Source organism: Peromyscus californicus, unplaced genomic scaffold, assembly GCF_007827085.1.
Source record: "Peromyscus californicus insignis strain IS unplaced genomic scaffold, ASM782708v3 Scaffold_2__1_contigs__length_46816999, whole genome shotgun sequence".
Lineage (NCBI taxonomy): Eukaryota > Metazoa > Chordata > Mammalia > Rodentia > Cricetidae > Peromyscus > Peromyscus californicus.
In genome coordinates, this window is record NW_026294540.1 from 37,712,297 (window position 1) to 37,739,039 (window position 26,743).

The window sequence follows — 26,743 nt, forward strand, 5'->3', positions numbered from 1 at the left end:
AATAAATAAAAACAACCGCTTTTGAAAACTGCTGGTGTCCATTAAAGTCCACCCTGACCAGTGACCCAGAATGTTCTTTCAGCAGACAGGAGGGAGGAGTGTGTACAGACATCACAGTCTAGTGGACTGCACATTCCCAGCAGGTTTATCATAACTGCCCTGTGCTACAGTGATCTCAAATGTCCATCCTGGGGTCACTGGGTGATTTATAGCATTGGTAGGTACACATGAACAACTACTCAGTAACAACATTTAAAAAGAGCTGGAGACATGGTTCCATGGTAAAGCACATGCCTAGAATCCCCCAGTGAGGGGCTGGTGGTGTGGTTCAGTGGTAGAGCACCTGCCTAGAATCCCCCAGTGAGGAGCTGGGGTGTGGCTCAGTGGTAGAACATTTACCTAATATGCTAAGGTCCTGAATACATTTCAACCCCAATATCACTAGAGCCAGAGATATGCAGAGAAAAATATTACGAACACATGAGGCTTGGTGTTATACTCCCAAGACTAGGGAGGCTGAGGCAGGAGGATCACCCAGCCTAGGCTACCTGTATCAAAATGCTAAGGTTTTGGGGAGCCTCACTAGATAGCAATACCCAGGGCAATTGTCACATGTCACAGCTGGGAAAAGTTAGGGCTGCCCACTGGGATAGAGAAATTAAAAGATCTTTCTTTGGGAACTCCATGACTCTTTCCTTGGTGATTTTAATCTGTATCTTTCTTGCTATAATGAACTGTAACCTGAAGATAAATCTCTCTGTGACTTTATTATGTCTTCCCATGGAATGGTGAGCCTTGGAGACCCCTGAACTTACACTTGGCTTCAGAAGTGAGGGTGATCATATGGATATTTCCACCCTGACATCACAAATGACCTATTTGTGAAACTCACTGGGAAAAACCTGGAAAGATCCCTATGTGGTTCTTTTTGAAAGATTAAAAAATATTTTAAGTATGTATTTTTGTGTTATTTCTCTGTGCGGGTGTGTGCACATAAATGCAGGTGCCTGTGGAGGCCAGAAGATTTCCTGGAGTTACAGACAGTTACAGGCACTTTATTGAATGAACCACCTCTCCAGACTCTTTTTTCTTTTCTCCTTTCTTTTTCTTTTCTTTTCTTTTGAGATAAGGTCTCCCTATGAAGCAAAGGTTGGCCTCAAACTAACGATCATCCTGCCTCACCCTGCCAAATGCTGAGATTAAAGTATGTGCCACCAGGGACAGTTCAATCTCCTATGTTTAAGATGTGCACATGTAGGCACATAGGTGTGAAAGGTGTGTGTGCACAAGGGTGCACATGTGTGTAGGCCAGGGTGACAGCCTAGGATTTCTTCAGCAAGGCTGTTACTTCTTTTTAGACTGGTCTCTCGTTGGGCTGAAGCTGACCAGATAGTTTAAGCTGGCAAGCCAGTGCGTTTAGGTGTCTGTCTGTTTCTGCCTCCCCAGGATCACAGGTGGGTACTATTGTGGTGTCTTTTCTACATTTCTGGGATCAAACTCAGGTCTTGATGATTGCAAGGCGTGTACTTTACCAACTGGGTCATCTCTCTAGTCCTCATTTTTCTATTTTGATAACAACTAACATGTCCATTTCTCTTTAAAAATTGTTACTACATTTATTTTTTTATGTGTGTGTATGTGCCTGTGTGTGTGTGCGTGTGTGTGTGTGTGTGTGTGTGTGTGTGTGTGTGTGTGTGTGTAGGTCAATGGGCATCTTTGTGAGGTCAGTCCTCCCATTCTACCATGTAAGTTCTGGGGCTCAAACTCAGGTTGTCCGGCTTGACATCAGATGTCTTTACACACTGCTCCTCTATTGGCTCCACATAACTGGCAGAGTCTGAACCAGTCCTCGGGATGTAGCCCTGGGATCCCAGCCTTGCTATCCATTTCTGGATCCCTGTGTCTCTGGTCCAGACTCACATCTCAGGAGCAGAATGAGCAGTGTCAAGGTACTGTTGACTATCCGAAGTCCCTTTCTTTAGATCCCACCAGGCAGCCATTCCCTGGTCCCTACAAAATCCAAGACAAAAGCCAGCAGGACTGGAGACCACAGGCTGGGAGAACAGCAGCCGGGAACCCTGCATCTGTTGGTTTGTTTTCCACATCTGGTCACCAGGACAAAGAAACATAATTAATTTTGTGGCTCCAAAGAGACAATCCCACCAGTGATACACATCTTTAATTAGCCCAACTCAACAATCGTGCTCCGGTACTTTCTTCCGGGGAGCTGGATTGCTGACACATTAAAGATGGAGCCAGGCTGGAGGGCAAGAAGATAGGTTGTTATAAAGGCTGCCATGGAAGATAAGCGCTAGATTTTCATTCTAGAAGTGGCTCCATCCGTTGTATATGCAAGAGAGAAGTGCTAATGAGCAGAGAACAAAGCAGAATGTTGGCGGGGAGGAGGGAGGAAGGGGCCGCTGTCTTTAATACGTCTCTTGCAGGTCTGTTTTGCAAATGGTTGAAAGGCCAAATATGAACTAAGTATGAGGATCATTTGCTATTTTAAGAGACTGACTCAGTCTCCCTGCTGGTTCCTCATGTCTCTTTCTCCGTGGTGGCTTTCTCCTTGGTTTCCCTCATGGTCACAAGATGGCTGCCAGGAGACCTGAGGTCATGAGCATCTTCAGTCTTCCATTGAAAGGTGCCTGAGGCCAGCATAACTCCAGCCACAAAGGAACAGAGAACACTAGACTCGGCTAATGCCTGCCAATCTAGCTAGCCCCCCAACCAAGCTCTGCAAAGCTACACACATACACCCCCAAACTAGCAGTTTACAGTAATAAACAGCCAACAGCAAAGCTTACCTGCAAGGTCACATGTCTAAAAGACCTTAAAGTAACCAGGATGTAAAATGTGAAGATGAATTCAGACAGGGTTTTTGTTGAGAGAAAGGCAAATGTAAGCAACAGAGGAAAGATTAAGATGGAACTGGCGTGTAAGATTGTCCCTCCTGATTACTCTGGAAGAAAAGGATGGTCATTCGTTACGGTTTAAAGACTGTCCTCTGTGCTCAGTGTGCTTGCCATTCTAGGCTGACACTCCCCTGTGCAAAGTCATAAACTACAAAATAAACACTCACTTTCGCTACTCCGGTGCTCTTATTATGAAGTGGAGATCTTTGTTTCCCACAGTGGAGGTATGTGAAGAGTGTCATGTGCTCTGCTTAGACTGGACCAACCCGAGAAAGATCTGATTGGTTTAGGCAGGTGACATACCTTGGTACCTGACGCCTTAAACTTCAGATGCCACACCAGGAGAAAGGCAAAGATGGGGGCGATTAGATAGGAATGCCCAGAAACCAAAATGGGATTGCAATCAATTCAAGGAGAGTCTAATGGAGATCTGTGGATAGTTCAGGCAGGAGTGAGGAAAACCATGAGCCTGGGGTAAGGCCTGATGTCCACAGCTGCCCCTCAGCCTGCAAGGGCAAGGGACAGGCCAAGGAGCCACCACCTGCTGTGACTCTACCATGAGAAAATGAGGAGCCCATGGATCTATTAGCCCATTGATTATGTCAGATCCCTCATGATGTAATTACCTCCCGGTGACTGGATCCACCAACTGGGGACCAAGCCTTCAACACCTGAGCCGTTGGAGAGACACCTCCTAGCCAAATTGCTGTGCCCAGCCGCTTCATATTTAGTGTATGGAGTGAGAGAACAGTAGACTCTTACAGTGGCTTTCATTTTCAGTTCTCTGGTGACTAATGATGTCTGTTATCTGTTCATGTGCTAATGATCATCTGTTTTTGTGAAGGGTCTATCCAGCCTTCAGCGGCGTGCGCGCGTGCACGCACACACTCACAGACCAGTGGTCAATCTAGGGTGTCATTCTTCAGTCATTGTCCACCTTGTTTATGGAGATGGGGGTCTCTCACTGGCCTGCCACCCATCCACTAGGCAAAGCTGACTGGTTTGTGAGCCCCTGGATCCCTGCTGTCTCTGTTCCTGAGTTCTGGGATTGCAAGTGTTAGCTACCACACCCGACTTCTCCTGTGTTCTGGAGCTCAGACAAAAAGCACTTTACATCTGAGCCACCTCGTCTTTTCCTTTTTTTAATTATTATTTTTACATTTTTTATTTATTTGAGGAGAGATGTGCCACAGAGCACATGTGGAAGTGGAAAAGACAACCCATAGGAGTCAGTGGTCTCCTTGTGACACGAGGGTCCTGGGGACTGACCTCAGGTCATCGGGCTGGGCTGCAGATGCCTTTACCTGCTGAGCCATCTCTCCAGCCCTGCCTAGAAGTTTTTGAAGCCCATTTTCTACATTAAAAATAAATAATAAACAATAATAAATAGCTTGACAGTCACTTTCTTAGCTTCCCTTGCTACCACACTGAAGTCACGTGGGCCAAATTTGACCAATCAGGTGTAGTCATCTAAATTTTTAAATTGGAAGCTGGTGATTCAAAGTGGTGGAACCAAGTGAGGCATTTGGCTACTGGTGGGCAGGCACAGTAGCTGCTGTTGCACCAGCAGTCACGTCCCTTAGCCATTGACGTGGGTCAAGTATTGAAGTGAAGGCTTTGGACTTGGCGGTCCAGCAGCAGTGAGGGTGAAGGAGTGCTCTCACCCAGTAACCTGTTGTCCTGTGAACGTCAGTGAGATCTGTGGACCTGGTCCCGGGCCTCATGGTCAGAGGCTTGGCATTGAAACAACACGGAGTTGGTCAGTTAGCAACGTGGATCCACACCGAGACGTGAATTTATCAAATTGCTAATGTGCTGGGGACGTCCACGGTTCTGACTTTCTTGGTGATAAAGTGCACCTCATAGAAATGAGAACCCATGGACGGGTGAGAGGGTTAGGCAGGTAACAATGCCTGCCACCAAACCTGATGACTTAAATTCCATCCCTGGAGCCCACATAGTGGAAGGAGAAGAACTCAATCCCACGGTTGGCCTCTGACCACCAGCCGAGCACTGCAGCACCCACATAACCTTCCCCCTGCCACATATATTAATATAAAATATATTTTTTAAGGGACAGCCCATAGACTAGCCATCTTCTCATCACCACCTCTATTGCAAGCCTGGCTGCCTTTCAATGTCTTCCCCAAAGGGCTGGACGATAAGGACACTGTCGAAAAATGAAATCTTCTGTAGTAACTGCCTTTTGTAAAAGTCCACCTCATTTTTCGGCTTGGATCTCCACCCTAATTTGCATTTGTATTGGGAAAATCAATACTCTATGATAAGTATTTGTTTTTCAAAATCTGATAGCATGCAAATTTGCTTTCCCATTTCCCAACTTCTTTCTCTGTCCCTAACCTTTGCACCCTCAACAAAGTAGAAATAAATAAACAAAGGCTGAGACACAGCTGTGGATTTCTTGAAGGCATGTCCTTCAGGATCTGCTGAAAGTTTTTGACATTGTAGATGCTGTACTTGCTGTAGCTAGAGTTTTCCTGCCTGGCCCACAGTCAGGACAAACCTCTGTCACCCACCAGTCCCACAGCCACTCAGACCCAACCAAGTAAACACACAGAGACTTATATTGCTTACAAACTGTATGGCCGTGGCAGGCTTCTTGCTAACTGTTCTTATAGCTTAAATTAATCCATTTCTATAAATCTATACCTTGCCACGTGGCTCATGGCTTACTGGCATCTTCACATGCTGCTTGTCATGGCGGAGGCTGGCAGTGTCTCCTTCCTCCGCCTTCCACTTCCCAGAATTCTCCTCCCTCTCCTTGTCCCACCTATACTTCTTGCCTGGCCACTGGCCAATCAGTGTTTTATTTATACAGAACGATATCCACAGCAACTTTCCACTTTGCCTTGAATACTTTTTAGGGCGACTGGGAGTTTAGACAATTTGAAGGACTGTCCTTGGAAAGGGAGGGCCAAGCCAAGCATGGTGGTGCATGCCTATAATTCCAGTACTAAGGGGGAAGAGACAGGAGGATCTTGAGTTCAAAGCCAGTTTGAGTTACATAGCAAGACCCTAACCAACCAAGGCTGGGGAGAGGGACCAGAATTCAGTCCCCACCAAACAAGTTTGGGAGTGCTTGTTCTGAATCGGATGTTCTTGATTACATGTGGGCAGAAGGTTCACAGGCAGGAAATATGTCAGGATATATGCTTGCCCCTGATTAGATGTAGCTGAAGTATGTCAGGATGTATGCTTGCTTCTGATTGGATGTAGACTGGAGATATATCAGGACACATGCTTGCCTCGATTGGACCTGATGGAAACTGCAATGAATTATGGGTTTTCCTTCTTAAGTCACTGCAAACTGTGACTCTGGGACATTTCCTAGGAACCTGGGTTCGGACCCGGCCAGAGCCCATCCACCTGGCCAGTATTTAATTAAAGCTTGCTTCAAATTTTGGCTTTAAATTATGGTAGTGGTCTTATTCTCAATTGGTGGGATTAATACCTAATCACCTTGGAAAATTCTAGGTTAATGAGAGACCCTGTCCAAAAAAAAAAGACAATGGCTAGAGGAACAGGTTGTCCTCTGTCCTCCATATACACACCTGTGGCACTGGTGTATGTGTATGTGCACATGTGTGGGTGCACACACACACACACACACACACACACACACACACACACACACACAATCTAAACCTAGGCTTGGTGGATCCAAGGAAACATATTCCCATATTTGAGCACCCACCTGAGTGACCCATGGCTACTCCAACTCACTCTCAGTCCTGCCTCTTGGATAACAACAGAGATGAAAGATGGCTTCCACGGAGGCCATCCAGCACAATCTTTTATTTGGAATATGTGAGTGTGGCCATAGATACAGTTACAGGGGGCTATGACAGCTATTTGTGTGTGTGTGTGTGTGTGTGTGTTGTGTATATGCTTGTGTGTATGTGTGTTTACATGAATATGAGTGCTTGTATGGGTGTGGATAGGTGTGCATATGTGTTGCACATGCATGTGGAAGGCAGAGGTTGATGTCTAGTGTCTTCTTCAGTCACTCTTCACCTTATATATTGAAGCAGGGTCTCTGAAGCGTGACAACTCGGAAAGTCTAGAGCCAGCTTGCCCTGTAGCCTGTCTACACCTTTCATGTACTCAGATTATGGGCAGGTTGCCATGCCCACCCCACCTGTACATGGGTGCCAAGGATCTGAACTCAGTTCCTCATACCTGCACAGCAAGAGCTTTCCCTACCGATCTATTTCCCCAACCCAGTCATAGTTAATCTTGTGTTGCTGTCAACTTGAATGGATTGAGAGTCACCTAGGAGATTTGTAAAGCATATTTCTGGGTGTATCTATAGGTTGCTTTCAAAGCCATTTAAATTGGAGGAGCTCTGATCTAATCAATGGTTTCACTCATTGGTCATTCAAAATTTGGAGAGACTATTGGGGGATGGTGAAACTGTTTGAGGTAGGCCCTGGTTGGAGGAAGTTGGTCACTGAGGGTCTTCCTGTTACTTCACCCAGCTTCCTGTCAGCCATAAAGTGAGGTGCTCTCTTGGCTTCTCATCAATCAAGAGCTGAAAGAACTCCTCTGTGACACCCTTCACTGTGATATCCCACCTCACCACAGGCCCAGAGCCAAAACGTAAGTCAAAATAAACATTTCCCAAGTTGTTTATGCCAAATGTTCTGTCATGGTGATGAGAAAAACTCGTCCTGAAATAGACTCTAGGATCCAAAGAGGGCTACAGTACTCTTCTCTTTCCCATAGGGTCTTCTGTAGTGCTGGTGAATTGTAGGGCATCTAAATTACATCTTGATAAAACTTCTTTCTTTCTGTATATGCATGTAGGTGAGTGTATGTCTATGTCTGCTGTATGGACACACAGAGGCCAGAAGAGGATGTCAGGTGTTCTTCTCTGTCCCTCTCTACCTTATTCCCTTGAGACAGGGTCTCTCACTGAACCTGGAGCTAGGCTGGTGACCAATGAGCCCCAGTGATCTTCCTGTCCCTGCCCCCACCCCCCAGCACTGGGATTACAGGAGCACATGACCACACTTAACTTTTATTTGTTTTTTTTATATATATTTTAGGAATATCTTGCGGGGGGGGGGGGGGGGGGGAGTGGGGGGTGCTGGAGAGGTGACTCAGCAACTTAGAGCACTTGTTCTCACAGAGAACCTGGATTTTATTCCCAGCACCCCATGGCGGCTCACAGCCATCTATAACTCTGGTTCCAGGGCTCTGATGCCCACTTCTGGCCTCCATCAGCCATTAGGCATGCACATGGTACACAGACATACATGTAGACACAGACACACTCATATATATAAAATAATCTTTTAAAAAGAATATCTTTTATTTATTCTTTGGCAATGTCATGCATATATACAATGTATCTTGATCATATCCACTATTACCAACACTCCACCCCACCCCACCCTGTCTTTGTTTAGGTTTCTATTGCTGTGAAGAGACACCATGACCATGGCAACTCTTATAAAGAAAACATTTCATTGGGGTGGCTCGCTTACAGTTTCAGGGGTTCAGTCCATTATCAGCATGACAGGGAACATAGAGGCATGCAGGCAGATGTAGTATTGGAATACCTGAAATTCCTACATCTCACAGGCAACAGGAAGTTGACTGACTCACTGGGCAGTATTCCAAGCACAAGAAACCTCAAAGCCCTCCCCCACAGTGACACCCTTCCTCCAACAAGGCCACACCTCCTAATAGTGCCACTCCCTGTGAGGTCACGGGGACCAACTACATTCAAACTACCACACCCTCTCAGCCACCGGACCCATGCCCTCCCTCCTTCAGGTCTTCTCTCCCTACAGCCAATGTGCCTGCCTGCTACCCCGTTGGCTGATCTTGTTGGCTTGATGTCGTGCAGGTGAGAACATCTGCGGTGAGTTCACCGCGACAGTGGCCAGGGCGTGTCCAGAAGACAGCATGCCGCAGCACTCCTCCCCATTCTCCAGGGCTTACATTCCTTCCACCCCAGAGCCTTGGGGTGTCGATACAAATGTCCCACTTAAGATGGTCACTCAGTGGTTACTATTCGCAGCACTGTGACCAGTTAGTTAAGAGTCTCTCCGTTAACTGCTGAGCACCGCAGAAAGAGACTTCCCCGGCCAGCGTTGTGAGCAGCACCAATCTATGGGCGTAAACCTAAGTGTTCAGAAGCAGTTAGAGAGCGTGACCATTAGACAAACAGCAGTGGAAGGTCCCCTCCTGGGAGCTGTAGCTTCTCCAGCCATGGGCTCTTGACCAGGTTTACAGTATGAGGACAATGGTATTTTTAAAACATGGGCCTGGGGATTTGAACTCTGGTCCTTGTCCTGCGTCTGGGTAGCCTGTGCCACCACTGCCCGGCTCTATTTTTTTTTTTTTTTAAGATGTCACCAGACCAGGCAGTAAATGCCTTTAATCCCAGGACTCTGAAGACACAGGCAGGCAGATCTCTGTGAGTTTAAGGCCAGCCTGGACTATACAGTGAATTCCAGGCCAGCCACGTCTACGTAGTGAGGCCCTGTCTCAAAATCAAAGAAAAGAAAAGAAGTGGTCAGACCTGGTGATACATACATTTAATCTCAGCATTCAGGAGGCTGAGACAGAGAGACTGAGAGATCGGGACAGCCTGGGCTACATCATATAACCTGGCCTCAAACAAGCACAACACCAGTAAGGCTGGTGACAGGTTGGCCTCTTCCGGATCTTTCTTCTGTTTGTGGAAGGGAAGAGAAGATTGGATAGATACAGAGGCCAGTGATGGGGTTTTCATTTTTAATTAACTTCAGTTAGGGATTTTTTTAATGCAGTAAAATGAATAAAACATGAACTTTGCCACGTTAACTGTTTTAAGGGCAAAATTCAGTGGCATTTAAAAACATTCATGACATTGTACAACCATCACTATCTGTTTCCAAAAATGTGTCTCCTCACAAAGAATCGTTGGCAGGGGGCTGGGGACACGGCACGGGGCTGGGGACACAGGGCTGGGAACACAGCACAGTCCACACAGGGCTGGGGACATGGGGCTGGGGACACGGTATGGTCCACACGGGGCTGGGGACACGGCACGGTCTGCACAGGGCTCGCCTAGCATGTACGAAGCCTTGGGTTCGTCCCCAGCACCACAAACAGCTGGTGTGGTGGGAAAACATCTGTAAACATGGTGGGAAACATCTGTAAACTCTGGGACTAGGAGGCAGAGGCAGGAAGATCAGGAGTTTAAGGTCATCCTTGGCTACATAGGCAGTTTGAGACCAGCCTGGGCTACATGAGACCTCACTTCCTACCTCTTCAGCAAGCATTTGGTAGCCAGGAATCTGCTTTTTTGTTTTTTCCAAGATTCTGCTTGTAGATATTTTACATAAGCAAAACCATACCATAGCCAGGCAGTGGTGGCACACACCTTTAATCCCAGCACTCAGGAGGTAGAGGCAGGTGGATCTCTGTGAGTTCGAGGCCAGCCTGGTCTACAGAGCTAGTTCCAGGATAGCCAGGGCTACACAGAGAAACCCTGTCTCAAAAAACAAAAAACAAAAAACAAACCCACAAAACCATACCCTACATGGCCTTTATGTCTGCCTTCTTTCCCCTGGAGTGTTTTCAAGGCTGATACACATGGCCGCATAAACCAGCCCTTTGCTTCTTTTTATGGGTGACTAATATCCCATTGTATGTACAGAAGTGAACTGATTTCTCTCCTCCCCCTTGAGTCTTCCAATCTGCCGAAATAAACCAGCAACTGTTTGATCGCAGGCAAAAAGGCAAATGGACTTATTTACATGCACTGGGGCATGGCAGGATGGTGACTATCCCAGCATCCAGGAAGTTCCAGACACACATTCTTCCTATAAGACACCAGGAAATAGGGGCTGTGGGCAATTTAGAAGGGTAGAAATGGCTTTTGGGGAAAGGAATGAACTTCAAGTATAAACAATGAAACTAGGCATGGGGGAGGGGAGCACACTGTAATCCCAGCACAGTGGAGGAGACAACAGGAGGACTGTGAGGTCAAGGCCAGGCGGGGCTACACAAGTTCCAGTCCAGCTGAGCTACATAGCAAGATCCTGTCTCAAAAGACAAAACAAACATGTAGGGATGTAGCTGAGTGGGTGTATTAGTCTGGGTTCTCTAGAGGAACAGTACCGATAGAATGACACACACACACACACACACACACACACACACACACACACAGAATTTATTAGTATGACTTACATGCTATGGTCCAGCTAGTTCAACAATGGCTGTCTATCAAACAGACGGTCCAAGAATCCAGTAGTTGTTCAGTCCACCAGGCTGATGTCTCAGCTGGTCTTCAGTATATGCCAGAATCTCGAAGAAGTTGACTCTAGTGTCAGTGAAAGAATGGACTTGTGGTGTCAATGACAGCAAGCAGGCAAAGAGCACATGCTTCCTTTCTATGTGTCCTTTCTATAGACTGCCACCAGAAGGGATGGCCCATATTAAGCATGGATCTTCCCATTTCAAATGATTTAATTAAGAAAAATCCCTTGATGGGCAATGGTGGTACATGCCTTTAATCCCAGCACTCAGGAGGCAGAGGCAGGCAGATCTCTAAGTTCAAAGCCAGCCTGGTTTATAGAGTGAGTTCTAGAACAGTCAGGGCTACACAGAGAAATCCTATCTTGAAAAACCAAAAAAAAAAGAGAAAGAAAGGAAGGAAGGAAGGAAGGAAGGAAGGAAGGAAGGAAGGAAGGAAGGAAGAAAGGAAAGAAAGAAAGAAAGAAAGAAAGAAAGAAAGAAAGAAAGAAAGAAAAGAAAAATCTATTGTACCCAGCCGATTGGGTTTTTGCTGTGGGATGGTCTGTATGTCAAGTGTGTTGCTGATTGGTCAATAAATAAATCACTGATCGGCCAGTGGCCAGGCAGGAAGTATAAGCGGGACAAGGAGGAGAATAAAGCTGGGAAGTGGAAGGCTGAGTCAGAGACACTGCCAGCCGCCATGATGACAAACAGCATGTGAAGATGCCGGTAAGCCATGAGCCACGTGGCAAGGTATAGATTTATAGAAATGGATAAATTTAAGCTATAAGAACAGTTAGCAAGAAGCCTGCCACGGCCATACAGTTTGTAAGCAATATAAGTCTCTGTGTTTACTTGGTCGGGTCTGAGTGGCTGTGGGACTGGCGGGTGAGAGAGATTTGTCCTGACTGTGGGCCAGGCAGGAAAACTCTAGCTACAGGTTTTAGTTAATCCCAGATATAGTCAAGTTGACAGCCAAGAATAAACCACAATGGTAAAATACCTGCTTAGACTCTGCCCGTAGGGAATTAGGGGCATAATTCGACAACAGAGTGCCTACCTAGAATCTCCCAGTGAGGAGCTTTGGAGCGTGGCACTTGCCTAGCTTGCACAAGGCCCTGGATTTGATTCCCAGCACAGCAAAAAATGTAATAAATAAAACCCACATAAACATAGATACACATGTGCCCACGTTGTCATAAGACAAAGGTCTCTAGGTGCTAGAGTGGCCTTTCGTTTCTGCTTTCTTTGTCTGTGACATAAGATCACTCCTCCTTGTTAAGGAATGTTCAGTCAGAAGACTGACTGCACTGTGCTCTTCTTTGGCAAATGTAGATAGAGTTGAGTAAATTAGGAACTTCAAAGAAAATCCTTACTTGGCACCTGCTGATCTCAAGTGCCTTCGGTCAGCACACCGGAACACTACACCTCGGGGTATCTTTTGTTGTTGTTGTTTTATTTCCTGAGCCCAGACTTGTGAATGCACTTCTTTGTGTTTAACCATTCATTCACTGGTTGACATTTGGGCTGATTCAGCCATTTCTGCCCCTGGCCTTTTCAAATCTAAAGAATGTGTCTGTCCTTTCTCGGGGAGAGCATCCATCTTCCCATTCAGGACTCAAAATCTGTCGGAGACGGCTCAGATGGTCTAAAGGAGAGGTGAGATGCAGGAGAGTGTTGGAGGGTGGGGATGGAGGATGGAGGGAGGAGCCTACACCTATGGGTCCTTCCAGGCCAGCACAAGGGCCTCATCAGTCTCACTCTCCCACCTGGTTAAGACCTTCAGTGTCCTCGTGTGCTGCTTCCAGGGAGGGTGCTGTCAGGTGTCCTGAGAAGCCCAGACGGAGAGCTGAGTCCAGCATGTGGTCCGTGCTGGGCACTACCTGTGCGGCAGACAGTGATGCAAGGCCATCATGCCTCTGACGGGCACCACCTTCGTCTCTCTATCTGGCTTTTGTTTCAAGACAAAAATCTCACTATGTGACCCTGGATGGCTTGGAACTCACTGTGTAAACCAGGCTGGCCTCCAACTCACAGAGATCTGTCTGCCTCTACCTCTGGAGTACTAGGGTTAAAGGCATGCACCACCATCCCCGGCTTGTTTCAGATTTAAAAAAAAAACAAAAACAAAAAACATTAGTTAGGTGTGGTGGGGCACACCTTTAATCCCAGCAATCCAGAGGCAGAGGCAGGCGAATCTCTGTGAGCTGACCTGGTCTCCAGAGCAAATACCAGACCAGCCAGGGCTACACAGGGCTCTTGTCAGAAGGAGGAGGAAGAGGAGGAAAAGAAGGACAAAGAAGGAAGAGGGGGGAGAGGAAAAGAAAGAGAGAGAAAAAGATTACATTTTGTTGTTCTTTGTTTTTTGAGACAGGGTTTCTCTGTGTAGCACTGGCTGGCCTTGAACTCAGAGATCCACCTGCCTCTGCTGCCAGAGTGCTGGGATTAAAGGTGGGTGCCACCACCGCCCAGTGAAAGATTGCATTTATTTACTACTGTTCATGTACATTCACATATGCAAGCCTGTGTACCATGGTGCACAGACAGGGGTCAGAGGTCAGCTCTTTCCTTCCACCATATGGGTCCCAGGGTTAGAAGTCAAGTTATCAGGCTGGCCAGCAAGCACCCCTACCCACTGAGCCGTCTGGCTGGCCTTTTACCTGGGTCTTCCTTGACAGCTGGGGTATGCAGAGGTGAGGCAGGATAGGAGTGAAAGGAAGAAAGCAACCCTCAGCTGGGTATGGAGCTCCGTTAGTAAGGTGTTTGTGAACCATGCACGAAGCCCTGGGTTCGATCCCCCAGGGCTGTGTAAAAGTGGGTGTGATGGCACATACCTATGATTCCTGCCCTAAAGATGTGGGGTGGGATGATCAGAAGTTCAAGATCATCCTCGATGCTGTTCTCATTAGTTTTTATCAACTTGACACAAGCTAGAGACACCTGGGAAGAGGGACTCTTGGTTGAGGAATTGCCCCTGTCAGATTGGCCCATCAGTGATTGATGCAGGAGGGCCCCAGCCCACCGTGGGCAGTGCCACCCCTAGGCAGCAGGTCCTGGGCTGTGTAAGAAAGGTAGCTGAACAAGCCATGAAAAGCAAGTGGGTATGCAGCATTCCTCCACCAGTTTCTGCCTCAGCTTCCCTCAGGCTGTGGTGCGCAAGCTGTAAGATGAAATAAACCCTTTCCTCTTGGATTTGGTCCATGTTTCATCACAGCAACAGAAAAACTAGGGTAGCTACATAGTGAATTCAGGACCAGCCTGAGGTACATGAGGCCTTGTCTCAAAACAACAACAAAAAACAACAAAACAAAACAAAACCCCAAACCCTTGGCCAACAGTGTGGGAATGCCCAGCTTGCTCACAAACATAAGCTTACTCATTTCTGGGTGAGGCAACTCCAAAATGAGTGATCTAAGGACTTCCCTAGTTGCCCAGTGGGAGGGAAGCCCCGTTGACCATACTTGAGGCTCGTCACCAAACTGTTTTATTGGAAGCCCTTCCTTCCTGTCTCATTTTCCTGCTCTGTCATTGGCATTCTCTGAGCCTCTACAACATGCCCTTATAGAAGAGCTGATTGTAGCCAGAAACTGAATGAAGACATTGTGTTACTTACTCCTTGCTGTAACCGAATACCTTAAGGACAACTCAGATTGCGCGTGTTTCGGGCCTCTTGGAGGACAGCTCAAGGAATTGACGTTTTTTATCATGCAATTTAAGCAAAGAAGGCTTGTTCTGGCTCATGGTCTGTGGGGATACTGTCCACTGTGGCAGCTGGAGCAGAACCTGAGGTTGCTTGCTAACAAATGAGCGAATCAGGAAGCAGGGAGCAGACAGGACATGGAGCCAAGCTTTTAAAAGCTCAAAGGCTAGGGCTGGAGAGATAGCTCACCCATTAAAAGTTAGATGATGTGGGGTGGTAGCTTTGAACACCATTAATCCCAACACTTGGGAGGCAGGGGCAGGTGGATCTCTGAGTTCTAGGCCAGCCTGGTCTAGAGAGGGAGTTCCAGGACAGCCAGAGCTACACAGAGAAACCCTGTGGAGGGTTGGGGGTGGCAGGGAGAAGAGTCAGATGTCTTTTGCAGAGGACTGGAACTCAGTTCCCAACATTCACATTGGATGGCTCACAACCACCTGTAACTCCAGCTCCAGGGGATTCACAGGCACCTTGCACTCACTGCACATACCCAGGCAGAGACACAGACACGGACATACACACATTTGAATAAAAAGAAAATAAATCTCTTTTTTAAAAGGTCACCATCAGTGACCCTATTTCTGCATGGAGGCTCCACCCACTAAAGGTTCCACAGCAGCGCCACCAGCTGGGGACACAGTGTTTAAACACATCAGCCAGTGGGGGGACATTCCACACAACATCCTCCTTGTTAATGACTGCTCTTAAGAGGGGTCAGTCCTCCACCTCCTCCTGGAAGCCCAACCTGGTTCCAGCCACAGAGTGGACCACCTGCTTGCCCTCTATAGCCCTGAGTCCTGTCTCCACCAGGCCTGCTTTCTTTTTATCTTACATTTTCATCAGTTGCGTGATAAAAATGTTAATTTCTCGAGCTGTCCCCCAGGAGGCCCGCAACACGCACACTCTGAATCTGCGATGAAGCCGTCAGCCTTTGATGGAGGCGGGAGATGAAAAGCGGCAGGCTGTGATTCCCGAGGAGAGGGGCCCTGGCATGCAATATTTAAGCAGCCCCTTCATGAAAGGGGAGCGCTGGAGCTCTTAACATCAGTTTCAAGAAAGTCAGACTTGATTCTCAGCCTCAGCCTGATGTTTGGGTACACTCCGTGCTTTAAATACTCATTTCTGCCGCCTTGATATTTTAATTTCTTTCCTTTTAAGTTTGACAAGCCCAAAGCGATTTTAGGAGCTTTGTCACAAGTGAGGATGTGAGGCAGGGACCCTACAATACAGGGGGGATTTGTACTGACCCTAACAAGTTATTTGTCAGAAGTACAAAGTTGAACTGGGGCTGGTGAGGGATGTCTGTAAAACCAGTGCTGAGGAGGCTGACGCAGAGAGATGTAAGTCTGAGGCTAGCCTGGTCTACCTGGTGGGATGTTATCTCAAAAAAAAAAAAATCCTTTTTAGATTTTGAACAACAATGCCTCCCCCATCTCTTCTTTCTGTCTCTGTCTCTCTCTCTCCCTTCCCTCTTTCCTTTTAAATTCAAGCACGCATGCATGTGCACGTGTGTGTGTGTGTGTGTGTGTGTGTGTGTGTGTGTGTGTGTGTGTATCCCTGGTGCCACAGCTCACAAGGGAGGTCAGAGTCAACCCCTCCTTCCACCCTGTGAGTTCAATGGATTGGATCCAGGTCTTTAGGCTTGCATGCATCACAAGCATTTTTACCTGTTGAGCAGTCTTGACAGGCCCCAACCTTCTCTCTCTCCCCTAATCCCCCACTTTTCCAGTCTCTGGTGTTATTTGTTTGTTTTGAAACAAGATCTCACATACCTCAAGCTGGCCTTGGCCTTGAATTCACTATGTAGCTAAGGATGGCCTTGACCTGCCAAGTGCTAGGATCACAGGCGTGTCCGTGCTCTGTGTGATGCTCAATATGCAACCAGGGCCTAGGCAAGCATTCCACCACTGAGCCATGTTCTCAGTCCCTCACTCCTCACTGGGGGATTCTAGAACACTGTCCCACGGAGTCCTATCCCCTCAGCCCTCCCTGGGAAGTGCTCTAAGCAGGTCCTCTGCACTTAGCCACGCCTCCAGCCCCCATTAGCATTCAAATCAATTGCTCATTGGCTGTAGAACTGACCCATGAATTCTACTCACGCAGCACAAACTGGTTGCACCTGGACAGGAAGCCACCCTCTCAGCGCTCATAATCAACAAAACTTGACTTCCTTTCCAAACAAAAGTCATACATATAATCTGCCACTTACCGACCACACACTTGGGAATCAACCACGATGTAGGAATTTTTAGCAATATGCTGCCGCTCGAGCCTCCCACATTTTCTGGAAGTGGCTTCTTCTCACGCTCGAAGCGTCAGCCGACCAATGTAAGCGGCTCTTTGTTTAGCTAACTGTTATCACAGTTACAGAAAGAATCATAAACCTTCGCGGATTGGAGGTTCTTCTTCAAATGTATTTTTGAAGCATCATGCCAGACAATATTTTTAAGTGGAAAAAGACTAATTTTCACGTAGTTCCGAGACGATCTGTCTTGATAGCTCAGAGCATTACTTAGCCATTTCTTAATAAATTGAAACAGAACTATCTCACTTATATTAAGCATTGGAAACTAAAGAGAAAGGCTAATTCCCTTTTAATAGAATATTCCAGATGCCACTTGAAAATTGCTGAAATAATTATGAATGTCGGAACTAACGTTTAAGGACGAGTGATTTTTCTGTGGTACAAAGTAAAATACTTGTGGCCTGGAGATGTGGCTCAGTTGGGAGAAGACTTGCCTAACACACACGTGAAGGCCTAGGTTCCCTCCCAAGCATGACCTAAAACCAGGTGTGGTTGTATACATCTGTAATCGCGGCACTTGGGAGGTGGAGGCAGTGTTCACGGTCGTTCCGGGCCACATGGTGAATATGAGGGCAGCATGGGCATGAGACCCTGCTGGAGAAAGCAAGCAAGAATGGAGGGAGGGAGGGAGGGAGGGAGGGAGGGAGAAAAAAACACTTGTATCTGGATGTGTTTTGGAGGCTCCAGCTGGCCCTTTGACACCGGAAAGAAACCTCTCCCATAATTCCATAGCAAGCTCACTTCGCCATCTCTTTCTCACACCATGAAATTGTTCCTAGCTGAGATCTGCATTTCCTGTGGAAGTGGGAAATCAGTCAGAGCGTGTACCAAGAAATCCTCTGTGCAGTTCTCTCTCCTTCAGAATGGAAAACGTACTTAAGGATTTAAATGAAATAATCTGATGGATGTTGTAATTACCGAGGCATGATCTTTGTCGCATAGCAAAGAGAATTCATTAAAGATAGGAACAGCTGTTTCTCGGCGTTTCAAAATTCAAAACTGCCTTCTGTGTTCTGGTGGGATTGGAATCACAGAAGAATCGGCCCACTACACCTCATTCCACATTATGGAGACATTTGGATACTTGTACAAGAACATATAGTCTGGGAAAAATGATCCAATTCTAATAAGTTTCTTATTGTTCTATCATATAGCAATGAAAAATTCCATTAAAAGGAAGGTTCTGAGAGGCTTTTTGAAGATGATGCCTCCCAATTTCTTTAGTACCGGAGAGTAAGCCCAGGAGATGCTAAACAACTGAACCCCTAAACCCTCAATGGGCCATTCTAGGCAGAGGAACTGTGCCACTGAGCTCCATCCCCAGCCTTTTATTTTACTTTGGATTTGGGTACAGGGTCTCCTAAATTGCCCAGATTGGCCTGGAGTGTGCTCTGTGTCCAGGCAGACTTCACCCTTGCCATCCTGCTCCCCAGCCTCCCGAGCACCCCGCCAGGCCCCACTCTACTGACAGCAGGCTCTATTGTCCTCTTACTCCACTGCCACCGAAAATTTGAACATTTAATGTACTCTCACATTTTTAATTGGTACCCAGAATTTTTCCTAAGTTTAAATAATTGCAAAAGATGATGGTAATAATACTGATCTATTGTAAATATTGCCATTTAGAAAAAATGAAGCTGTCATATCACTCTTCCAAATGCAGCCAATAAAATCCACACACGAGAGCAATTCCATATCCATCATCCTTTACTCAAGAGGTGCAGGCCTGGTCTTTCTTTAATAGTCCCCAAATTTTTAATTTTCTTTTCTCCCCTTGAACTCATATTTCCATCCCATTTCCCCTACAGAATGGCCTTCTAATGCAATATATTTTTATGCTTGGTAATATTTTATTAATCACCCCCTCATAATTCTCTCAACAAAAAAAGTATATAAGCTAAAATTACATTTTTTAATTACCTGTGACTATAAAGCTCTAGAATTAAATTTTTTTCTGGCTTGAGCTAACAGCACATTTATGGGTATTCAATTTATCAAAACCAACTCATTATAAATTTTTGTAAATAAGTATTAAACATAAAAATAAAAATTTTCTTACAGTGGCATCTCTGAGATGAATGGAGTGGTCTTTTCTTTCCTATGGTTCTTCTGTGACTCCAACGCTGAAAATCATTCATGCTGCAATGAGAGAAATTCAGTATCACACTTCCTCCTACTCTTATGCATGTGCACCTGTGTGTGAGTGCACAGATGTGTGTGTATGTGTACAGAGGCCAGAGGTTGGCATTGGGTGTCTTCCTCAGTCACTCCCCATTTTATTTTTTAAGCAGGGTCTCTCACAAATTCAGCTGGGCTGGCTGTCTAGTGAGCTCCGGGGACTCGTCTGTCTCTGCCTCCCTGGTGCTAAGATTTATAGGCATGCCATGGCTACATGACATGGTGCTGTGGGTCAAACTCTGGTCCTTATGTTTGCCTGGAAAGCTCTTTACTGACCAAGCCATTTCTGCAGATCCTTTTTATTTTTAGATAAAAAGATAAAATAATACTGGTTCGTAGTTGGGCATGGTGGCACACACCTATAATCCCATCACTCAGGAAGCTGAGGCAAGAGGACCAAGCGTTTGAGACCAGCCTTAGCTACATATACAGATCCTGTCACAACAAAACAAAAACAAACACAAACCAGTTCCGAAAACGAGTAGGCAGAAACAGCAGATGTGACAGCAGCAATCCAATTATCCTGATGTCTTCACATTCACATCCTGATCCGTGGACTTAGTTTTCTTGTTGCTGCCATAAAACACTCCGACAGAAAGGAACTTAAGGAAGGCTGGTTCACTCACTGTTCCAGGGTCCAGACCATCATGGCGGGGAAGTCAGGGCAGCAGGAACTTCAAGCAGCTGGCTACATCACCCCCACAGTCAGGAAGCAGAGACTCGATGGGTGCGTGCTAACGCTCCGCTCCCTTTCTCCTTTGTACACAGTCCACCATCCCAGCCTAGGGAATGGTGCCACCCACAGTGGCACATTGATGTGGTCTCCCCACATCAATTAACGCAAGTATGCCCAGAGGCCCCCTCACCTGGATCTTCCCTCACAGATGCGCCTGAAAGCTTGTCCTCTTGACTGGCTTATTCAGGACTGGGGACAGAAACCCAAGGCTTTGGACATGCCAGCCATGTACTCTACCAACTGAGCTAGACTCTCAACCCTACCATTTTGTTTTTTAATGAAACAAAGTCTATGCACACATTGATAAATGCTGACTTCGTTCAGGGGTAGACTTGGAGGGCAGACATGTCTTTACTTTTCCTGGCCAGAATTCACATGGAGCTTGGGGTGGGCTGGGGGGAGTCACGTTATCATTTTGATAGAGCCAAGAATGATTCAGATGGCAAATGGAGCCCTACTAGAGCAGGCATGCAGTCTTACAGCAAGAACAGAAGGGCGAGGTTAGCGAAAACTAGGATATACCCGGCTCCAAATTAGCAGCTCAGTTCCTGCTTCCTTACAAACGCCAGCTATTGGCTCGGTTTCCTTGGCTGTGCCTTCACAATCACAACCCGTGTCCCAGCGAAGGCTTCATTCTTTTCTAAATGAGCAACACAAAAAGCCAGCTTCCAAACACATGCAGCGGGAGACCCATTTCGCAGCATGAGCATTAGAATCTCATCGAGAGGCGGAGGACAGGCAGACGACACTGAACCCCATTCCTGCTGCTGAGTGATGGACTCAACTTCAACACATTCACTAACTAGGTGCAAGGGGTCAGGGCCGGGATGTGTCTGTCCTGGTTACATCTGCCGCCTCTGTGGTGTGCCTGGCCCTGGTCTCTCTGAGGAGCGACCAAGGGTGCAACGTTGCCAACTCGGAGAGTAGCACAGGATGGAAACAGGGCAAGTTGATCTGTGTCAAATTTTCAAAGCTCCCTACTGCACAGAATGTCTTCCCAGGTGTATCGTTTTCTGGTGTGTGTGTGTGTGTGTGTGTGTGTGTGTGTGTGTGTGTGTGTGTGTGTGTGTACATGTATGTACATAGGAATGCACTCACCTGCACATGTGTGGGGTGGCAACTATTGATGTCAGGTATCTTCCTCAACCATTCTTTTTTTTTGAGATGGAGTCTCTCACTGACCCTATACTTGTTCTATTGGCTAGGCTGCCTGGCAAGCTTCTGGGATCCTCTTGGGTTATAGGTACACACCTAGCTTTTACATGGGTGCTAGGATTTGAACTCAGGTTCTCACACTTGCATAGCAAGCATTTAGCTACTGTAGCAGCTGGAATGTGATTGGTCCCCATAATCTCATGGGGTGTGGCACTATTAGGAAGTGTGGCTTTGTTGGAATGAGTACAACCTTGTTGGAGGAAGTGTGTCACTATCGGGGGCGCGCTTTGAGGTTTCCTATGCTCAGGATACTGCCAAATGTCTCAGTTGACCTCTTGTTGCCTGTGAGATGTAGGACTCGCAGCTATTCCTCCAGCACCATGTCTGCCTGCTGCCATGCTCCCCCCCACGATGATAATGGACTGAACTTCTGAAACTGTAATTGAGCCCCCTCAATTAAATGTTTTCCTTATAAGAGGTGCTGTGGTCATGGTGTTTCTTCACAGCAATGGAAACCCAAGCTAAGACATCAACTGAGCCATTTCCCAACCCCGGTTGCCTTTTATCATCCCAACTCCATGTGACATCTCTCCTCCAAGCCAGAACTCCACTTTTCCCACACCCCGACCTGTCATTCAATCCTATCGGACACTCACTCCTAACATTAGTGCAAACCTCACTATTAAGTAATCAGTCCCGTAAGATAAAACCCGCTTCAAATATCAATGGAAAGTCCCAGTGATGACTCACACTTCCAACTAACAGGCTATACATTTGCAGGTTTCTGTGAGCCAATCTGCAGCTGCAGTAACTCACCAGAATGAACCATGGAACTCAAGAAACACACAGAGAGAGAGAGAGAGAGAGAGAGAGAGAGAGAGAGAGAGAGAGAGAGAGAGAGAGAGAGAGAACACGCAAGCCCTTGGAGGTAAATAGTCCAGTCCCCAAAATCATAATGCTGGGTGACATCCCAATAAGGCCTGACCACTTCTTCTACTCAGGGATTGGCAACTCCTGGGTGTCCAGTCAGCCTGCTGGTGAATCCACATCAGCTCTTCAGAAGGTGCCGATGAAGCAGCCCAACTATCTGGGCTCCCAAGGAGCCAGATCCTGGAGATACCATGACTCATTAGCTTTTATTTTTAATTTCATGCCACAGAAGATGTGAAGTAATGAGACTAGCTTAAATGTCTCTCTCTAAAAGGAGGATGGGTGGGGGTAGGGAGAAGAGAAAGTCAAGGCGGATGTGGATGGATAAGAGATCAAAGGCGGCTGGGCCTGTAGTTCAGTTGACAGAGTGCTCGTCCAGCATGCATGAAGGCCTGGTGTGATCCCCAGCACCACAAAGCCAGATGTGGTGGTGCACATCTGTAATTCCAGTTCTTGGGAAGTTGAGTTAGGAGGATGGGAAGTTCAAGGTCATTCTCAACTACATAACAAGTTTAAGGCCACCTATTAAGAGAGGGAGAAGAAGAGGAAGAGGAGGCAGGGGAAGAGTGGAGGAATGCCCCAAGACACAAGCAAGGCTTGCACAACTTAGGAGGGATGTTGTGAAGAATACACAACATGTGTGGGCTGGGGAGATGAATCAGTAGGTAGAAGCATTTACTGGGCAAGCATAAGAACCTGAGTTCAAATCCCCAGAATTCATATAAAAGCCAGACATGCTAGCATGCATGTGTAATCCCAGTAGCCCTACAGGAAGCAGGAGCCAGAGACAGGAAAATCCCTGGTAGCCTGGTGAGTTGGCCAGCCTGGCAGAGTCACCAGTAAAATAACAAAGAGACTGCCTCAAACAAGGTAAAAGGTGAGGACCGTGCCTGAGGTTGTCCCCTAACCTGAATAGTGCCCCCGTGACGAACGCTCCACACTTACATGTGCACACGCACGCATTTCAAAAGAAACATGTATATCGTTTTTATGATCGGGAAAATATCGGTTACATACATACCTAAAGTGTGGGTAGCCTTGAGGGTTCTTCCCTGAGTCACTTTCAGAGAGGCTGCAAGTTCATGATCAAAGTATAGCCAGGCTGGTCCCTCCTGAGGCCACCTTCTTTTCCCTGTGTCCTGACAGGATCATCCCTCAAGGCATGCCTGTGCCCTAATGTCTTTTTATAAGGGCCCCGGTTAGACTGGACTAAAAGTCACCTAATGTCCTAGTTTTAGTATAAATACCACTTTTTTGTTTTGTCTTTTGATACAGTCTCATGTAGCTCAAGCTGGCCTAGAACTCACTACGTAGCCAAGGTTGACCTTGAACTCCTCCTTATCTTCCTGTCTCTACCTCCCAAGTGTCAGGATTGCATGCTTGTGCCACCACATCTGGAAAATCAACTCCGTCACGTAGTCTTACACAACTGTTTGTCACTGCTGAAGAACTGAAGGATCCAGCACCAGGGGCCTTGGCACGTGAATCTTAGAGGAGCATAATTCAGCTCTCACAGTCCAGGGTCAGAAAGTCCCAATTTCCTACCCATCGACAGCATGAGATTCCATCTCACCCTAGTCAAAACAGATGTCATCAAGAAGACATCCACCGGGGCTCAGTCAATGAAGTGCTTGTTATGACTTCATGAGGACCTGAGTTTGAGCTCCTGAGACCTATGTGCCCTGCCAAGATAATGGGCAGGTGATAGCATGGGCCAGGATAGTAGTGACATGTCTGGGGTCTAATGGAGTGCCATATCCTGTGTTACTGTACAAGGAAGTCGGAGAGGTTTGCTTAGGGCCCTTGTGGGTTGGCTACCGCTCAGTTCTCCCTGCTCCCCACCCTACCCAGCAAGATCCTTCCCAACAGTCTCCTTCCTTCTGGCATGTGCCTCCCCATCGCCTGGCTTCCTCCCTCCACTCTCTTCTGCCATTTCGCTAAGGGAGATTGAGTCTCTCTTGAAAGGGCCTGACAAAACAGCTCACAAAAGTGTTTTTTATTTTAATAATAATCGGCAGCAGATGCTTCCCCAGCGAGACTCCGTGCCTGAGCTGTGATAAACACAGAAACTGGAAAGTCACTTTATTAAACCATAAATGTTCGTCACAAATCACAGCTAAATTAGCCCATGGCGGAAGCTGTGCAGAAGTCGGGCCTGGGTGCTTTAACTCCGTGATGGAGGAAAAAGGTAATGACACACTTTGAACACCTTCACATTAGTCTTTACAAGTTTCCCATGTCACTCTGCTCTACGTGGTTGGAGGTGCTTAGCATAAATGTGGGCGTGAATGTCAGGAACACCTGGAGGATGCTAAGAATGGTGGAAATGTTCATTGCCTTTGCTACCAGCCCCAGAAGGATTAGTTTAATACTACATCCATTTAGTAGAATAATATTATTAGGTTCTCTCCTAGGGACTATGACCTGTCTAGCCATAGGTTCTTGGCCCAGAAACGGTGCCAGGTATGACTTTTATCTTGTAGAACAGGCCTTAAAGCCAGTCAGACAGTGGTTGGTTACTTCTGTGACATTTGTGCCATGGTTACACCAATGGGCATGTTTTTGCTAGGCCCATTTGCTGGTCATTATTGAAGCTCACAAGGGTTCATAGCTGGTAAGACTAAAGATTCTTTATCTAACCAGGTAACGTGCCTAGCACCTTCCAGCACTGTGGAAGCTAGCCAGCAGAGATGAGACTTCCAGGTTAGCACCAGCTTGATTTCTCTGTATTCTATGACTCAAGTGTGTGGCATCTTCAGCAACATGGTCTTAAGACATCAAATTCTGGAGGATAACCAAGAGCATTGGCCATAGCCTGTAATGTCTTGGGGGTCTTTGTGACCTCCCTAGGCAACAACTCTAGAAGAGTTAAGCCACTCCTGGGGCTGGGGTTTTTATCTGTTAGCCTCTGGTGTCTAATAGTGGCATTGTTGCCCTGTTATAGGGTAACTCCAGTTTAACCCTTTCAGTTGTACATATAGATATATTTTAAGAAGCTTCCACAATAGTACATTTCCATATGACTTTTTAATCCTTTTCTATGTTTCATAATTCCCTTTTAACCCTTTATACCAGTGCATTCTATCTCCCCTCCCTTGAAAGACCTCCCCATGGGCCCTTAGTAGTTTCGTGACCTCCATGACTACTTCCAAGCAAATTGCATGTATCTGAAGATTCAAAGCTAACATCCACAAATGAGAGATTACATGCGACATTTGTCTTTCTGGGCTGGAGTTATATCCCTTGGGATGATTGTTTCCAGTTCCATCCACTTACCTGTGAAATTTTAATTGTATTTTTCCTAATAGCTGAGTAATATTTCGTTGTGTAAATATATCACATTTTTTCTCTTATTCCATCTTCCCTCTGTCAACTGATAGGTAAAAGCATAAGGCATAGAACCTGTTCCCTTTTCAATTAAAAAAAAAACAAAAACAACTCCTTGGACAGGTTTTGCTGTAACACGACACAATGTTCTTCTGAGTACTTTCTTTCCTGTTCAGGCAGAGCTAAAGGAAGATATTTTGTATCCATAGTGGTCAGTTTCCAAGATGGTGCTGGTGATTTGGGGGAGGGGAACGATGCTCTGGATCCATCCTGACCTAGCCTCTCCAGAAGGAATAGAACTGGGTAGTTAACAGGACACGGCAGAAGTGACAGCAGAGGTTAGCCGTGGATGGATTAGGATGTCCATATTGGATCACTCATCCGAAACCAGCTGCCATGCTGTGAGCTCAAACTGCCACAAGGAGGCCTCCACCACGAGAAACCGAGGCTTCTGCTCCCGCACAGCACCTATTCCTAGGCATGCCGATGGCCATCCTGAAGCTTCAGCTTTCTTTGGTCCAAGCCTTTGGACGGCACCAGCCTCAACTGACACCTTTGTGTGTAGGGGAGTGGGTATGCACATGTACATGTGCACACATGGAGACCAGAGGCCAGCCCCAGGGGACTTTCTCAGTCTCTCTCCACTTTATTCTCTTGAGATAATTCCCAAAGCTCACTGACTTGGCTAGGCTGGCTGGCCACCAAGTCCCAAGGATTGGCCTGGCTCCACACCTCAAGTACTGGGATTACAAGTATATGCACCGATATGTCTAGCTTTCTAATGTGAGTTCTTGAGCTTGAACTTGAGTATTCATGATTGTACAGCAGATACGAAACCATCTTCTCAGCCTTTGTCTGACATCTTAATTGGACCTCATGAGAGACCCCAAATCACAGTCACCTAGCTCATTCACACTTTGATTTCTGTCAAACAAAAACTGTGGAAAACAAAAATGGCTGTTATTTCAAGTGGATGACTACTTAGATTCAATACCCCCCTCGTATCCACTGGAAAGACACTCCAAGACTGCCGGTGGATGCCTAAGACCGCTGATAGTACTGGACTCTACATTTCTTGGATGCTTTTTTTGGCATATCTCCATTACCAGCTTTGCTACTGTAGAACTCTGGGGTAGTCATTAAGTTAAATGCCTTTATCAAGTCAAATAAAAGTTCCCTGAACAAAGCCCACCATAGTATTACAACAGATCTGGCTACTGTGATGGTTACTAAGCAGCTGA

At 46.6% G+C, this 26,743-nt stretch overlaps 1 long non-coding RNA gene across 2 annotated transcripts in view; it reads right to left on the reverse strand.

Moving 5' to 3' along the window:
- Nucleotides 1-8,280: 8,280 nt before the first annotated feature.
- LOC128120438 (uncharacterized) overlaps nucleotides 8,281-26,743 on the reverse strand; it is a 94,974-nt gene continuing 76,511 nt past the window's right edge. For both annotated transcript variants that reach the window (XR_008221876.1, XR_008221877.1), the window contains 3 exons: nucleotides 19,236-19,315; nucleotides 11,127-11,259; nucleotides 8,281-9,068 (listed from right to left, as the gene is read on the reverse strand). This is a non-coding gene — a long non-coding RNA (uncharacterized LOC128120438). The remainder of the gene's footprint in view (nucleotides 9,069-11,126; nucleotides 11,260-19,235; nucleotides 19,316-26,743) is intronic.